Genomic DNA, 19,721 nt, shown 5'->3' on the forward strand with positions numbered 1-19,721 from the left:
TTTTTTTTTTAAATTGTCCACGATCAAAATATGTAATTTTTACTTTTTCAAATTCATGAAATAATGTTTTTATTATTTACTTGAGCATATAACATCATGATCCGCACATACAAGCTTTCTATTTTAACTTTAAAAATTGCTGAACAATAGGAACCGAGTTTTTTAAAGGGGCTAACATAATTATTACAATAATAATTTTTTTAATGCCTTTTTTGGAGGGAGGTCTCTTCAGTCCTGGACGACGACCTTCCTAGAGCTGGTGACTCGAACAAATTACCTAAACTGCTTAAGGAGTGGATTAGGCTCTGTCTCTTGCCCACCTTTCATACTCCTTTCTCTATTAGCCAGGCACATAAGTGTGATCACAGGGACTCGACAGAAACACCCAATGGTGAACCTTGTTTCCTGACTAGGGTAATGAATGTCGTTCCCTTCTCCCACCACATCTCATCCCCTAAAACTGGCAGAGGATGAAACATTTCGCTAATGGGACAGAAGTTGAAGCCTAGATGACAGTTCAGAACCTATCAGGTTGACGACTCTCTTTTGAACCCTGTCCGGGAGCGAGAGACTAGTAGCAGATGTACCAGCCCAAATGTGACAACAATACTCCATACATGGGCGAATAGTGGCTTTGTAGAGGTAGAGGATACTTTCAGGTGTAAGTAACTTTCTATCATGGTAGAGAGGCCCCACCTTCCTCACATCCTGGCATCTGTCCGTGAAGGAAAGTCAGGGAGAGAGTGGTTTGCTGGGTCCAATGTGGAGTTTTACTCAACCCAACTGGCGAGCATGTTAGCCAGACTTGGAGTCTATATTCGAAATACCCTCTCCTTGATTAGATAAACAAAACTAGAATCAGACAACCAGGTCTTTATGTGCTTTAGACTTAACATGCAACATAACATTAGCTACTTATATTTTCTCTACCACTCTCCCTCAACCCAGAACTGTATGTTAATAAACAAAGTCTCTGACAGCATAGATACAGCACTCTTCCTTGCTACTAGCACACAAGTACATGTATTTGTTGACTTCAACGTCCACCACAGTAATTGGCTTGGATTCATTACTTACACAAACGCAGTTGGTAGCATAACACATAGCTTCTCTATATTTTATTCCCAGTGACGGCTCGTGCCTAAGATTAGTGGGGGTGCTGTTATAAAGAAAACACCTATTTTTTTTAATATTGTGTAAAAATAAAACAAACATAAAATTATACATAATTTATACGTATGTACACGTATAAAAATACAATAACTTAAAGGAATCCTAAATAGATGTAAATATTTTACTTATTACATTCATTTGAAAGTAAACTCCATTCTTCTTGTTTTAATTTGTGAGAAAAGATTGATAATGTTCTCCTTAACTTCTTAATGACTGCTGAAGAACGTTTTTATCAATTGAAAGCACTGCAAGTGCATTTAGTCTTTCGCAACCCATGGTGTTCCTTAGAAAAGTTTTTATTCTTTTCAGAGTTGAAAAACAACGTTCTATCTCTTATGTAGTCATGGGAATTGTCAAGATAATTTTTATGGGTTTTGTGATTTCACGAAGAACATCGTTTAAATTGTTTTCCAAAATAAATTTCAGGAGATCAATTACTTTGCAATACTCATGGATATCTGACCTACTATAAAATATTTCTAGCTCAGTTTCAAACTTTTCTTTGTCAATCATGGGATATGCTTCAGTTTCAAGGATATCTCTTCTGTAGGTAGTTTTTTTTTTCTTAAAACTAGCAAAGCTTATCTTGTAAAACAATTTAGCAAGTATTAAATGTTTTGTTGAAGAATATCTGTCCGTTATATCAACAGATATATAGTCACACAGTTCTTTAGCTTCACCCTTGAGTGTTTGTGAAGAATTTTCACAGTATTTGGTGTTTCTTATCTCTAAAATAGCAGTTTTGAAATTTGTTATGTATTCATTGACTTTATATATGCTAATTTCCCGAGAAATAATTTCAACATGAGACATAATTTTATGAAATAGCTCAAACCAAAATATGAAAGTTTCATCGTTCAAATATTTCAGAATTCCTGTCGCTTCTGCAACGGTCTCATCTACATATGATGTTGACTGAATTTCAGTGACAGTTTTTTTATGCTTGAACATTTTCATGAACTCTATTTATGTATGTTAAAGTTCCACCTTGTGGCGGATGGACGTAGAATGCTTACATCCAGATGCTTCTTGAAAAATGGACAGACGCTGTGGTGATCTAGAAAAGAAAGTCGGAATAGCCAAAATGTTAGAGATAAATATTCTAGCATTTCGTGTAATGCTTGCTGCATTCCTCATTATTAAATTAAGTTGATGCACATAACAGTGAGTGAAATGCGCATTACTATAAACTGCTTTTATTTTCGCCTGAGCACCAGCTTTTTTGCCTTTCATGACATTTGCATCATCAAATGTCAGAGCTATCAGTTTTTGGCGATTCCCTTGAAGGATTATATCTAATTGTTGTAGAATACATTTTGATATCCTATCAGCGGTTTGTGTTTTTCTGGAATAAAGAATCCCCAAATGTGTTCAAGTATTTTTCATCCAAGACGTACCGTAAAACAATGATCATTTGTGTATGTTCAGACACATCTGTTATTTCATCAGCCATGACAGCTACAAAGGAAGCTTTGCTAATTTCTGCCCTTATTTCATTATGGTATATTTGTAAAAGACAGTCAAGTATGTCATTCTGAATAGTCTTGGAAACACCTTTGAAGACATTACTGGTTTCTAAGTGATTCTTTAAATCTGGATCTAATTAAGATGCAAAATTTAAAAATCCTCTAAATACACTTGGATTTACTGAATCATCTTTTTCATCATGTCCTCGTGAGGGAATTTCAAAGTTCCCACAAAAGAAAATACAATCTATTATTTTAGATAAAATTTCACGGTTCTTCTTAACATTCATGTTATGATGATTGATTGAAAGTCTGCAGGCCTCACTAAGTTTTGCTTTAATATTTATGGTCCCCAAAACTGATAGGGAAACTACATTGTCAACGTGCTTCTCATGCTTTTCAGTTCTATCTTTCATTTTGCTAATAGTTCTGAAACTATCTTTTGTCCATGTTACATCACCTCCTAACAACAAACAAGGAAAGCAGAACAATGCCTTTTTTAGTTCACAGCCGCAAAGCTAACTTTTCCGTTGGTACCATTAAAGCTACGAATATAAACTTTGTTATTGCTAATGCCTGGCTGAGATATTTGAATATCAGACGTTGAACGGCTTCTTTTCTTAATTATCATGGAGAGACTGCTGTGAAAACTCAATCTGTTGAAGTTCATTTACCGTCGCAGAAGTTATTTCTTGGGGGTGCAAGGAGACCATGGTTAAATTCTTTCTATATCAATTATATTGGGAAAGGTAAGTACTAGGTAGTCTATTAGTAGAATATCAATTAGGGTAGAAGGAATACAATGTTTATGTGATCCTCTTTTTTGCGATTCAACTGAACCGGAAGTTCTAACTGAGTTGAATCATACTTTTATAACTTTTAGATCACAGATTTTTATTAACGAAAAAAGTTTTACTAGTTAACAACGGTTTTATTTATAAAAAGCTTGTTGTTAATTAAAAATAGGCGTATAGCAAAATAAGCTTGTCATTAAAATTGCTTTTTTTAATACAAATATTTTTAACTTTGCCATAATAAGCCGTCGAAAAAGGGGTAATACGCAAAAACATTTTAACCAAAAAACACTATTTTAAATTGTATACACTTTACAGAGTAATAAAAAAAATATACAAATATATTTCTTTTAAACTTTACAGATTAAATAAAATTTTACCGCAGGCAAACAAACGAAAAACATTGTTTAAATACATTTTATTTACAATTTTTTAATAATTTATTTTTTCATAAAAAAAAATCTTTGCCTGCAAACGATGGAAAAGTTAGGAGATTACCATTTAAAAATGGTTTTATTGGATAACCGTTTTATTTAAAATTTAAAAATGTGTGTTTATAATAAAACTTTGTAAATAAAATATAGAATAAAAAAGTTTACATGTTTGTACTATGAGCAAACAAAAAAAATTAAAGATACATGATTTTATTTACAAATCTTTTTACAACTTTTTATATAAAAATAAAAACAAACTTTGCTATTTACTAAGCTTATTATAAAAACGGTTTTACATACTCGTCTTGTTATTGTACATTTTAATTAAAAAACTTTGTTCAAAGTGTAAAACTTCTTGCTTTGTCCTCGTGGGATATACATAAATGCTAAAGCTTTATATATATATATATATATATATATATATATATATATATATATATATATATATATATATATATATATATATATATATATATAATGTGTGCGTGTATATATATATAATGTGTGTGTATATATGTGTGTGTATGTATATATATGTGTATATATATATGTGCGTGTATATATATATGCGTGTATATATATGTGTGTGTGTATATATATGTGCGTGTATATATGTGTGTATATATATGTGTATATCGTGTGTATATATATATGTGTGTGTGTATATATGTGTGTGTATATATATGTGTGTGTATATATATGTGTGTGTATATGTGTGTATATATATGTGTGTGTGTGCATATATATGTGTGTATATGTGTGTATATATATGTGTGTATATATGTGTGTGTGGGGGTGTATATATATGTGTGTGTATATATATATATATATGTGTGTGTATATATATGCATGTGAATATATATGTGTGTATATATATATGTATATATGTGTGTGTGTATATATATATATATATATATATATATATATATATAAGGCAAAATCATTTCTAACTAAAATGTATTTTAAAAAATAAACTTTTCTTCGCTTTTCTATAAAAAAAATGTAAATATTTTTTATTCTGTAAAGTTAAACTACTACAAAATAAATAAATTTTAAACTACTTTAAAATACAAATAAAATAAGCCATATAGGTAAAATAAAAAATAACATCTGTAACTTCAAGGCTAAAAGCCCGAACACTTTTAATTAAAAAAAAAAAAGTTTGGCATATTATATATTTTTGTCTGCTTAAATCGCATTTAAAAGTGTGGGATTTTTTTTTTTTTTTTGATTTTTTAAGGTGGAGATTTTATTTACAAGAACACGTTACACTTTTTAATAATAATAAAAACAAAACATTTGTAAACAAAGCTTCTTAAAAAAATAAATAAATAAGCGAAAACGCGCAAAGACCGCGTTTGGAACTGCGAAAAATACAGTTCCGATTTGACTCATATAAACCGTTCTAGATCGGGCATGCACACAAGCGAATTTCACTAAGAATGTGTAACTGTGAATTTCGCAGCCCCAAGCAAAGTTTTGCTTTTATGCTTATATGAGTATGAGGACAATTATCGACATTAAGCTTCAGGATTATATATATACATATATATATATATATATATATATATATATATATATATATATATATATATATAATTAATATGATATATTACCACATACAAAAAAAAAAAATAAACGTATTCTTTTTAACGTGTATCGATAATAATGAGTAGAAATGACTTGGGGGTGCTGCAGTTCCACAGCTCCAGGCACGAGCCGCCACTGTTTATTCCCTATCGCAGACGGTTACATTTTCGACACGTTTCCAGATCAGAAAGATCATCATGCCTTACTTCTAGATCTGTTTCTGACCACAGTTCCCAATGATTATGTAACAAATGTCCACTCGGGAATGCTGATCATGCTGTGATAATGCAAGAAATCGCCCTTAATTCTAGGCTCAAAACTGAAGAGTCATTGCTCAAAACGACGAGGTTAATTGGGAAGCCATCAGGGGTCTCATCAGAGATACCCAATGAGGAAATATCTTTTCTCTTCTTACTGAACAGTGGACAACTGAGACTACTGAATGGTTCAGAACGACAACTGAAGCACATGTTCCCATGCGGAAATTCTATAGCAAACCCCACTCTTCCCAATAGTTTTCTTCTACTTGTGCAACTGCCATTGCTCAAAGGCAGCATGCATACCCAAGATTTAACCAACATAGGTCCAATACAAACAGACGAAACGTTATAGAAGCTAGAAATAATTGCAAGAAAGAAATAGCGACAGCTACGAGAGAATATACCAAAACCACCAGAAACTGAATCCCCACACAGAAAGAAATTAGTAAATAATAGACAACAGTGTAGTAAATAATAGACAACAGTGTAGTAAATAATAGACAACAGTGTAGTAAATAATAGACAACAGTGTAGTAAATAATGGTCAGCAGTGTAGTAAATAATAGACAACAGTGTAGTAAATAATGGTCAACAGTGTAGTAAATTATAGACAACAGTGTAGTAAATAATAGACAACAGTGTAGTAAATAATAGACAACAGTGTAGTAAATAATGGACAACAGTGTAGTAAATTATAGACAACAGTGTAGTAAATAATGGTCAACCGTGTAGTAAATAATGGTCAGCAGTGTAGTAAATAATAGACAACAGTGTAGTAAATAATGGTCAACAATGTAGTAAATAATAGACAACAGTGTAGTAAATAATAGACAACAGTGTAGTAAATAATAGACAACAGTGTAGTAAATAATAGACAACAGTGTAGTAAATAATGGTCAGCAGTGTAGTAAATAATAGACAACAGTGTAGTAAATAATGGTCAACAGTGTAGTAAATTATAGACAACAGTGTAGTAAATAATAGACAACAGTGTAGTAAATAATAGACAACAGTGTAGTAAATAATGGACAACAGTGTAGTAAATTATAGACAACAGTGTAGTAAATAATGGTCAACCGTGTAGTAAATAATGGTCAGCAGTGTAGAAAATAATGGTCAACAGTGTAGTAAATAATAGACAACAGTGTAGTAAATAATAGACAAAGTGTAGTAAATAATAGACAACAGTGTGTTAAATAATGGTCAACAGTGTAGTAAATAATGGTCAACAGTGTAGTAAATAATGGTCCACAGTGTAGGAAATAATGGTCAACAGTGTAGTAAATAATGGTCAACAGTGTAGTAAATAATGGTCAGCAGTGTAGTAAATAATGGCCAGCAGTGTAGTAAATAATAGACAACAGTGTAGTAAATAATAGACAACAGTGTAGTAAATAATAGACAACAGTGTAGTAAATAATGGTCAGCAGTGTAGTAAATAATAGACAACAGTGTAGTAAATAATAGACAACAGTGTAGTAAATAATAGACAACAGTGTAGTAAATAATAGACAACAGTGTAGTAAATAATAGACAACAGTGTAGTAAATAATAGACAACAGTGTAGTAAATAATAGACAACAGTGTAGTAAATGATAGACAACAGTGTAGTAAATAATGGTCAGCAGTGTAGTAAATAATAGACAACATTGTAGTAAATAATAGACAACAGTGTAGTAAATAATAGACAACAGTGTAGTAAATAATAGACAACAGTGTAGTAAATAATAGACAACAGTGTAGTAAATAATAGACAACAGTGTAGTAAATAATGGTCAGCAGTGTAGTAAATAATAGACAACAGTGTAGTAAATAATGGTCAACAATATAGTAAATAATAGACAACAGTGTAGTAAATATTAGACAACAGTGTAGTAAATCATAGACAACAGTGTAGTAAATAATAGACAACAGTGTAGTAAATAATGGTCAGCAGTGTAGTAAATAATAGACAACAGTGTAGTAAATAATGGTCAACAGTGTAGTAAATTATAGACAACAGTGTAGTAAATAATAGACAACAGTGTAGTAAATAATAGACAACAGTGTAGTAAATAATGGACAACAGTGTAGTAAATTATAGACAACAGTGTAGTAAATAATGGTCAACCGTGTAGTAAATAATGGTCAGCAGTGTAGAAAATAATGGTCAACAGTGTAGTAAATAATAGACAACAGTGTAGTAAATAATAGACAAATTGTAGTAAATAATAGACAACAGTGTGTTAAATAATGGTCAACAGTGTAGTAAATAATGGTCAACAGTGTAGTAAATAATGGTCCACAGTGTAGGAAATAATGGTCAACAGTGTAGTAAATAATGGTCAACAGTGTAGTAAATAATGGTCAGCAGTGTAGTAAATAATGGCCAGCAGTGTAGTAAATAATAGACAACAGTGTAGTAAATAATAGACAACAGTGTAGTAAATAATAGACAACAGTGTAGTAAATAATGGTCAGCAGTGTAGTAAATAATAGACAACAGTGTAGTAAATAATAGACAACAGTGTAGTAAATAATAGACAACAGTGTAGTAAATAATAGACAACAGTGTAGTAAATAATAGACAACAGTGTAGTAAATAATAGACAACAGTGTAGTAAATAATAGACAACAGTGTAGTAAATAATAGACAACAGTGTAGTAAATGATAGACAACAGTGTAGTAAATAATGGTCAGCAGTGTAGTAAATAATAGACAACATTGTAGTAAATAATAGACAACAGTGTAGTAAATAATAGACAACAGTGTAGTAAATAATAGACAACAGTGTAGTAAATAATGGTCAGCAGTGTAGTAAATAATAGACAACAGTGTAGTAAATAATGGTCAACAATATTGTAAATAATAGACAACAGTGTAGTAAATAATAGACAACAGTGTAGTAAATAATAGACAACAGTGTAGTAAATAATAGACAACAGTGTAGTAAATAATGGTCAGCAGTGTAGTAAATAATAGACAACAGTGTAGTAAATAATGGTCAACAGTGTAGTAAATTATAGACAACAGTGTAGTAAATAATAGACAACAGTGTAGTAAATAATAGACAACAGTGTAGTAAATAATGGACAACAGTGTAGTAAATTATAGACAACAGTGTAGTAAATAATGGTCAACCGTGTAGTAAATAATGGTCAGCAGTGTAGTAAATAATAGACAACAGTGTAGTAAATAATGGTCAACAATGTAGTAAATAATAGACAACAGTGTAGTAAATAATAGACAACAGTGTAGTAAATAATAGACAACAGTGTAGTAAATAATAGACAACAGTGTAGTAAATAATGGTCAGCAGTGTAGTAAATAATAGACAACAGTGTAGTAAATAATGGTCAACAGTGTAGTAAATTATAGACAACAGTGTAGTAAATAATAGACAACAGTGTAGTAAATAATAGACAACAGTGTAGTAAATAATGGACAACAGTGTAGTAAATTAAAGACAACAGTGTAGTAAATAATTGTCAACCGTGTAGTAAATAATGGTCAGCAGTGTAGAAAATAATGGTCAACAGTGTAGTAAATAATAGACAACAGTGTAGTAAATAATAGACAAAGTGTAGTAAATAATAGACAACAGTGTGTTAAATAATGGTCAACAGTGTAGTAAATAATGGTCAACAGTGTAGTAAATAATGGTCCACAGTGTAGGAAATAATGGTCAACAGTGTAGTAAATAATGGTCAACAGTGTAGTAAATAATGGTCAGCAGTGTAGTAAATAATGGCCAGCAGTGTAGTAAATAATAGACAACAGTGTAGTAAATAATAGACAACAGTGTAGTAAATAATGGTCAGCAGTGTAGTAAATAATAGACAACAGTGTAGTAAATAATAGACAACAGTGTAGTAAATAATAGACAACAGTGTAGTAAATAATAGACAACAGTGTAGTAAATAATAGACAACAGTGTAGTAAATAATAGACAACAGTGTAGTAAATAATAGACAACAGTGTAGTAAATAATAGACAACAGTGTAGTAAATGATAGACAACAGTGTAGTAAATAATGGTCAGCAGTGTAGTAAATAATAGACAACATTGTAGTAAATAATAGACAACAGTGTAGTAAATAATAGACAACAGTGTAGTAAATAATAGACAACAGTGTAGTAAATAATGGTCAGCAGTGTAGTAAATAATAGACAACAGTGTAGTAAATAATGGTCAACAATATTGTAAATAATAGACAACAGTGTAGTAAATAATAGACAACAGTGTAGTAAATAATAGACAACAGTGTAGTAAATAATAGACAACAGTGTAGTAAATAATGGTCAGCAGTGTAGTAAATAATAGACAACAGTGTAGTAAATAATGGTCAACAGTGTAGTAAATTATAGACAACAGTGTAGTAAATAATAGACAACAGTGTAGTAAATAATAGACAACAGTGTAGTAAATAATGGACAACAGTGTAGTAAATTATAGACAACAGTGTAGTAAATAATGGTCAACCGTGTAGTAAATAATGGTCAGCAGTGTAGTAAATAATAGACAACAGTGTAGTAAATAATGGTCAACAATGTAGTAAATAATAGACAACAGTGTAGTAAATAATAGACAACAGTGTAGTAAATAATAGACAACAGTGTAGTAAATAATAGACAACAGTGTAGTAAATAATGGTCAGCAGTGTAGTAAATAATAGACAACAGTGTAGTAAATAATGGTCAACAGTGTAGTAAATTATAGACAACAGTGTAGTAAATAATAGACAACAGTGTAGTAAATAATAGACAACAGTGTAGTAAATAATGGACAACAGTGTAGTAAATTATAGACAACAGTGTAGTAAATAATGGTCAACCGTGTAGTAAATAATGGTCAGCAGTGTAGAAAATAATGGTCAACAGTGTAGTAAATAATAGACAACAGTGTAGTAAATAATAGACAAAGTGTAGTAAATAATAGACAACAGTGTGTTAAATAATGGTCAACAGTGTAGTAAATAATGGTCAACAGTGTAGTAAATAATGGTCCACAGTGTAGGAAATAATGGTCAACAGTGTAGTAAATAATGGTCAACAGTGTAGTAAATAATGGTCAGCAGTGTAGTAAATAATGGCCAGCAGTGTAGTAAATAATAGACAACAGTGTAGTAAATAATAGACAACAGTGTAGTAAATAATAGACAACAGTGTAGTAAATAATGGTCAGCAGTGTAGTAAATAATAGACAACAGTGTAGTAAATAATAGACAACAGTGTAGTAAATAATAGACAACAGTGTAGTAAATAATAGACAACAGTGTAGTAAATAATAGACAACAGTGTAGTAAATAATAGACAACAGTGTAGTAAATAATAGACAACAGTGTAGTAAATGATAGACAACAGTGTAGTAAATAATGGTCAGCAGTGTAGTAAATAATAGACAACATTGTAGTAAATAATAGACAACAGTGTAGTAAATAATAGACAACAGTGTAGTAAATAATAGACAACAGTGTAGTAAATAATGGTCAGCAGTGTAGTAAATAATAGACAACAGTGTAGTAAATAATGGTCAACAATATAGTAAATAATAGACAACAGTGTAGTAAATAATAGACAACAGTGTAGTAAATAATAGACAACAGTGTAGTAAATAATAGACAACAGTGTAGTAAATAATGGTCAGCAGTGTAGTAAATAATAGACAACAGTGTAGTAAATAATGGTCAACAGTGTAGTAAATTATAGACAACAGTGTAGTAAATAATAGACAACAGTGTAGTAAATAATAGACAACAGTGTAGTAAATAATGGACAACAGTGTAGTAAATTATAGACAACAGTGTAGTAAATAATGGTCAACCGTGTAGTAAATAATGGTCAGCAGTGTAGAAAATAATGGTCAACAGTGTAGTAAATAATAGACAACAGTGTAGTAAATAATAGACAAAGTGTAGTAAATAATAGACAACAGTGTGTTAAATAATGGTCAACAGTGTAGTAAATAATGGTCAACAGTGTAGTAAATAATGGTCCACAGTGTAGGAAATAATGGTCAACAGTGTAGTAAATAATGGTCAACAGTGTAGTAAATAATGGTCAGCAGTGTAGTAAATAATGGCCAGCAGTGTAGTAAATAATAGACAACAGTGTAGTAAATAATAGACAACAGTGTAGTAAATAATAGACAACAGTGTAGTAAATAATGGTCAGCAGTGTAGTAAATAATAGACAACAGTGTAGTAAATAATAGACAACAGTGTAGTAAATAATAGACAACAGTGTAGTAAATAATAGACAACAGTGTAGTAAATAATAGACAACAGTGTAGTAAATAATAGACAACAGTGTAGTAAATAATAGACAACAGTGTAGTAAATGATAGACAACAGTGTAGTAAATAATGGTCAGCAGTGTAGTAAATAATAGACAACATTGTAGTAAATAATAGACAACAGTGTAGTAAATAATAGACAACAGTGTAGTAAATAATAGACAACAGTGTAGTAAATAATGGTCAGCAGTGTAGTAAATAATAGACAACAGTGTAGTAAATAATGGTCAACAATATAGTAAATAATAGACAACAGTGTAGTAAATAATAGACAACAGTGTAGTAAATAATAGACAACAGTGTAGTAAATAATAGACAACAGTGTAGTAAATAATGGTCAGCAGTGTAGTAAATAATAGACAACAGTGTAGTAAATAATGGTCAACAGTGTAGTAAATTATAGACAACAGTGTAGTAAATAATAGACAACAGTGTAGTAAATAATAGACAACAGTGTAGTAAATAATGGACAACAGTGTAGTAAATTATAGACAACAGTGTAGTAAATAATGGTCAACCGTGTAGTAAATAATGGTCAGCAGTGTAGAAAATAATGGTCAACAGTGTAGTAAATAATAGACAACAGTGTAGTAAATAATAGACAAAGTGTAGTAAATAATAGACAACAGTGTGTTAAATAATGGTCAACAGTGTAGTAAATAATGGTCAACAGTGTAGTAAATAATGGTCCACAGTGTAGTAAATAATGGTCAACAGTGTAGTAAATAATGGTCAACAGTGTAGTAAATAATGGTCAGCAGTGTAGTAAATAATGGCCAGCAGTGTAGTAAATAATAGACAACAGTGTAGTAAATAATAGACAACAGTGTAGTAAATAATAGACAACAGTGTAGTAAATAATGGTCAGCAGTGTAGTAAATAATAGACAACAGTGTAGTAAATAATAGACAACAGTGTAGTAAATAATAGACAACAGTGTAGTAAATAATAGACAACAGTGTAGTAAATAATAGACAACAGTGTAGTAAATAATAGACAACAGTGTAGTAAATAATAGACAACAGTGTAGTAAATAATAGACAACAGTGTAGTAAATGATAGACAACAGTGTAGTAAATAATGGTCAGCAGTGTAGTAAATAATAGACAACATTGTAGTAAATAATAGACAACAGTGTAGTAAATAATAGACAACAGTGTAGTAAATAATAGACAACAGTGTAGTAAATAATGGTCAGCAGTGTAGTAAATAATAGACAACAGTGTAGTAAATAATGGTCAACAATATAGTAAATAATAGACAACAGTGTAGTAAATAATAGACAACAGTGTAGTAAATAATAGACAACAGTGTAGTAAATAATAGACAACAGTGTAGTAAATAATGGTCAGCAGTGTAGTAAATAATAGACAACAGTGTAGTAAATAATGGTCAACAGTGTAGTAAATTATAGACAACAGTGTAGTAAATAATAGACAACAGTGTAGTAAATAATAGACAACAGTGTAGTAAATAATGGACAACAGTGTAGTAAATTATAGACAACAGTGTAGTAAATAATGGTCAACCGTGTAGTAAATAATGGTCAGCAGTGTAGAAAATAATGGTCAACAGTGTAGTAAATAATAGACAACAGTGTAGTAAATAATAGACAAAGTGTAGTAAATAATAGACAACAGTGTGTTAAATAATGGTCAACAGTGTAGTAAATAATGGTCAACAGTGTAGTAAATAATGGTCCACAGTGTAGGAAATAATAGTCAACAGTGTAGTAAATAATGGTCAACAGTGTAGTAAATAATGGTCAGCAGTGTAGTAAATAATGGCCAGCAGTGTAGTAAATAATAGACAACAGTGTAGTAAATAATAGACAACAGTGTAGTAAATAATAGACAACAGTGTAGTAAATAATAGACAACAGTGTAGTAAATAATGGTCAGCAGTGTAGTAAATAATAGACAACAGTGTAGTAAATAATAGACAACAGTGTAGTAAATAATAGACAACAGTGTAGTAAATAATAGACAACAGTGTAGTAAATAATAGACAACAGTGTAGTAAATAATAGACAACAGTGTAGTAAATAATAGACAACAGTGTAGTAAATAATAGACAACAGTGTAGTAAATAATAGACAACAGTGTAGTAAATGATAGACAACAGTGTAGTAAATAATGGTCAGCAGTGTAGTAAATAATAGACAACATTGTAGTAAATAATAGACAACAGTGTAGTAAATAATAGACAACAGTGTAGTAAATAATAGACAACAGTGTAGTAAATAATGGTCAGCAGTGTAGTAAATAATAGACAACAGTGTAGTAAATAATGGTCAACAATGTAGTAAATAATAGACAACAGTGTAGTAAATAATAGACAACAGTGTAGTAAATAATAGACAACAGTGTAGTAAATAATAGACAACAGTGTAGTAAATAATGGTCAGCAGTGTAGTAAATAATAGGCAACAGTGTAGTAAATAATGCTCAACAGTGTAGTAAATTATAGACAACAGTGTAGTAAATAATAGACAACAGTGTAGTAAATAATAGACAACAGTGTAGTAAATAATGGACAACAGTGTAGTAAATTATAGACAACAGTGTAGTAAATAATGGTCAACCGTGTAGTAAATAATGGTCAGCAGTGTAGAAAATAATGGTCAACAGTGTAGTAAATAATAGACAACAGTGTGTTAAATAATGGTCAACAGTGTAGTAAATAATGGTCAACAGTGTAGTAAATAATGGTCAGCAGTGTAGTAAATAATGGTCAACAGTGTAGTAAATAATGGTCAACAGTGTAGTAAATAATGGTCAGCAGTGTAGTAAATAATGGCCAGCAGTGTAGTAAATAATAGACAACAGTGTAGTAAATAATAGACAACAGTGTAGTAAATAATGGTCAACAGTGCAGTAAATAATGGTCAACAGTGTAGTAAATAATGGTCAACAGTGTAGTAAATAATGGTCCACAGTGTAGGGAATAATGGTCAACAGTGTAGTAAATAATGGTCAACAGTGTAGTAAATAATGGTCAGCAGTGTAGTAAATAATGGCCAGCAGTGTAGTAAATAATAGACAACAGTGTAGTAAATAATAGACAACAGTGTAGTAAATAATAGACAACAGTGTAGTAAATAATGGTCAGCAGTGTAGTAAATAATGGTCAACAGTGTAGTAAATAATGGTCCACAGTGTAGGAAATAATGGTCAACAGTGTAGTAAATAATGGTCAACAGTGTAGTAAATAATGGTCAGCAGTATAGTAAATAATGGCCAGCAGTGTAGTAAATAATAGACAACAGTGTAGTAAATAATAGACAACAGTGTAGTAAATAATAGACAACAGTGTAGTAAATAATGGTCAGCAGTGTAGTAAATAATAGACAACAGTGTAGTAAATAATAGACAACAGTGTAGTAAATAATAGACAACAGTGTAGTAAATAATAGACAACAGTGTAGTAAATAATAGACAACAGTGTAGTAAATAATAGACAACAGTGTAGTAAATAATAGACAACAGTGTAGTAAATAATAGACAACAGTGTAGTAAATAATGGTCAGCAGTGTAGTAAATAATAGACAACAGTGTAGTAAATAATAGACAACAGTGTAGTAAATAATAGACAACAGTGTAGTAAATAATAGACAACAGTGTAGTAAAAAATAGACAACAGTGTAGTAAATAATAGACAACAGTGTAGTAAATAATGGTCAGCAGTGTAGTAAATAATAGACAACAGTGTAGTAAATAATAGACAACAGTGTAGTAAATAATAGACAACAGTGTAGTAAATAATGGTCAGCAGTGTAGTAAATAATAGACAACAGTGTAGTAAATAATAGACAACAGTGTAGTAAATAATAGACAACAGTGTAGTAAATAATGGTCAGCAGTGTAGTAAATAATAGACAACAGTGTAGTAAATAATGGTCAACAATATAGTAAATAATAGACAACAGTGTAGTAAATAATAGACAACAGTGTAGTAAATAATAGACAACAGTGTAGTAAATAATAGACAACAGTGTAGTAAATAATGGTCAGCAGTGTAGTAAATAATAGACAACAGTGTAGTAAATAATGGTCAACAGTGTAGTAAGTTATAGACAACAGTGTAGTAAATAATAGACAACAGTGTAGTAAATAATAGGCAACAGTGTAGTAAATAATGGACAACAGTGTAGTAAATTATAGACAACAGTGTAGTAAATAATGGTCAACCGTGTAGTAAATAATAGACAACAGTGTAGTAAATAATAGACAACAGTGTAGTAAATAATAGACAACAGTGTAGTAAATAATGGTCAACAGTGTAGTAAATAATAGACAACAGTGTAGTAAATAATAGACAACAGTGTAGTAAATAATAGACAACAGTGTAGTAAATAATAGACAACAGTGTAGTAAATAATAGACAACAGTGTAGTAAATAATAGACAACAGTGTAGTAAATAATGGTCAGCAGTGTAGTAAATAATAGACAACAGTGTAGTAAATAATAGACAACAGTGTAGTAAATAATAGACAACAGTGTAGTAAATAATGGTCAGCAGTGTAGTAAATAATAGACAACAGTGTAGTAAATAATAGACAACAGTGTAGTAAATAATAGACAACAGTGTAGTAAATAATGGTCAGCAGTGTAGTAAATAATAGACAACAGTGTAGTAAATAATAGACAACAGTGTAGTAAATAATAGACAACAGTGTAGTAAATAATAGACAACAGTGTAGTAAATAATAGACAACAGTGTAGTAAATAATAGACAACAGTGTAGTAAATAATGGTCAGCAGTGTAATAAATAATAGACAACAGTGTAGTAAATAATAGACAACAGTGTAGTAAATAATGGTCAGCAGTGTAGTAAATAATAGACAACATTGTAGTAAATAATGGTCAGCAGTGTAGTAAATTATGGTCAACAGTGTAGTAAATAATAGACAACAGTGTAGTAAATAATGGTCAAAAATGTAGTAAATAATAGACAACATTGTAGTAAATAATGGTCAACAATGTAGTAAATAATAGACAACATTGTAGTAAATAATGGTCAACAATGTAGTAAATAATAGACAACATTGTAGTAAATAATGGTCAGCAGTGTAGTAAATTATGGTCAGCAGTGTAGTAAATAATAGACAACAGTGTAGTAAATAATAGACAACAGTGTAGTAAATAATAGACAACAGTGTAGTAAATAATAGACAACATTGTAGTAAATAATGGTCAACAATGTAGTAAATAATAGACAACATTGTAGTAAATAATGGTCAGCAGTGTAGTAAATTATGGTCAGCAGTGTAGTAAATAATGGTCAACAATGTAGTAAATAATAGACAACAGTGTAGTAAATAATAGACAACAGTGTAGTAAATAATAGACAACAGTGTAGTAAATAATAGACAACAGTGTAGTAAATAATGGTCAGAAGTGTAGTAAATAATGGTCAACAGTGTAGTAAATAATGGTCAACAGTGTAGTAAATTATAGACAACAGTGTGGTAAATAATAGACAACAGTGTAGTAAATAATAGACAACAGTGTAGTAAATAATGGACAACAGTGTAGTAAATTATAGACAACAGTGTAGTAAATAATGGTCAACCGTGTTGTAAATAATGGTCAGCAGTGTAGAAAATAATGGTCAACAGTGTAGTTAATAATGGGCAACAGTGTAGTAAATAATAGACAAAGTGTAGTAAATAATAGACAACAGTGTGTTAAATAATGGTCAACAGTGTAGTAAATAATGGTCAACAGTGTAGTAAATAATGGTCAACAGTGTAGTAAATAATGGTCCACAGTGTAGGAAATAATGGTCAACAGTGTAGTAAATAATGGTCAACAGTGTAGTAAATAATGGTCAGCAGTGTAGTAAATAATGGCCAGCAGTGTAGTAATTAATAGACAACAGTGTAGTAAATAATGGTCAACAGTGTAGTAAATAATAGACAACAGTGTAGTAAATAATGGTCAACAGTGTAGTAAATAATAGACAACAGTGTAGTAAATAATGGCCAGCAGTGTAGTAAATAATAGACAACAGTGTAGTAAATAATGGTCAACAGTGTAGTAAATAATAGACAACAGTGTAGTAAATAATGGTGAACAATGTAGTAAATAATGGTCAACAGTGTAGTAAATAATAGACAGCAGTGTAGTAAATAATGGTCAACAATGTAGTAAATAATGGTCAACAGTGTAGTAAATAATAGACAACAGTATAGTAAATAATGGGCAAAAATGTAGTAAATAATGGTCAACAATGTAGTAAATAATGGTCAACAGTGTAGTAAATAATAGACAACAGTATAGTAAATAATAGGCAACAATGTAGTAAATAATGGTCAACAGTGTAGTAAATAATGGTCAACAGTGTAGTAAATAATTGTCAACAATGTAGTAAATAATGGTCAACAGTGTAGTAAATAATAGACAACAGTGTAGTAAATAATAGACAACAGTGTAGTAAATAATGGTCAACAATGTAGTAAATAATGGTCAACAATGTAGTAAATAATGGTCAACAGTGTAGTAAATAATAGACAACAGTGTAGTAAATAATAGACAACAGTGTAGTAAATAATAGACAACAGTGTAGTAAATAATGGTCAACAATGTAGTAAATAATAGACAACAGTGTAGTAAATAATGGTCAGCAATGTAGTAAATAATGGTCAACAATGTAGTAAATAATGGTCCACAATGTAGTAAATAATGGTCAACAGTGTAGTAAATAATAGACAACAGTGTAGTAAATAATAGACAACAGTGTAGTAAATAATAGACAACAGTGTAGGAAATAATGGTCAACAGTGTAGTAAATAATGGTCAACAGTGTAGTAAATAATGGTCAACAATGTAGTAAATAATGGTAAACAGTGTAGTAAATAATAGACAACAGTGTAGTAAATAATAGACAACAGTGTAGTAAATAATGGTCAACAGTGTAGTAAATAATAGACAACAGTGTAGTAAAAAATAGACAACAGTGTAGTAAATAATAGACAACAGTGTAGTAAATAATAGACAACAGTGTAGTAAATAATAGACAACAGTGTAGTAAATAATGGTCAACAGTGTAGTAAATAATGGTCAACAGTGTAGTAAATAATAGACAACAGTGTAGTAAATAATGGACAACAGTGTAGTAAATAATGGTCAACAGTGTAGTAAATAATGGTCAACAGTGTAGTAAATAATGGGCAACAGTGTAGTAAATAATAGTCAACAGTGTAGTTAATAATGGACAACAGTGTAGTAAATAATAGACAACAGTATAGTAAATAATGGTCAGCAGTGTAGTAAATAATAGTCAACAGTGTAGTAAATAATGGTCAACAGTGTAGTAAATAATGGGCAACAGTGTAGTAAATAATAGACAAAGTGTAGTAAATAATAGACAACAGTGTGTTAAATAAAGGTCAACAGTGTAGTAAATAATGGTCAACAGTGTAGTAAATAATGGTCCACAGTGTAGGAAATAATGGTCAACAGTGTAGTAAATAATGGTCAACAGTGTAGTAAATAATAGACAACAGTGTAGTAAATAATGGTCAACAGTGTAGTAAATAATGGTCAACAGTGTAGTAAATAATAGACAACAGTGTAGTAAATAATGGTCAACAATGTAGTATAAAATGGTCAACAATGTAGTAAATAATAGACAACGGTATAGTAAATAATGGGCAACAATGTAGTAAATAATGGTCAACAATGTAGTAAATAATGGTCAACAGTGTAGTAAATAATAGACAAC

This window comes from Euprymna scolopes, chromosome 37 (assembly GCF_053919585.1).
Source record: "Euprymna scolopes isolate OS-2025 chromosome 37, ASM5391958v1, whole genome shotgun sequence".
NCBI lineage: Eukaryota > Metazoa > Mollusca > Cephalopoda > Sepiida > Sepiolidae > Euprymna > Euprymna scolopes.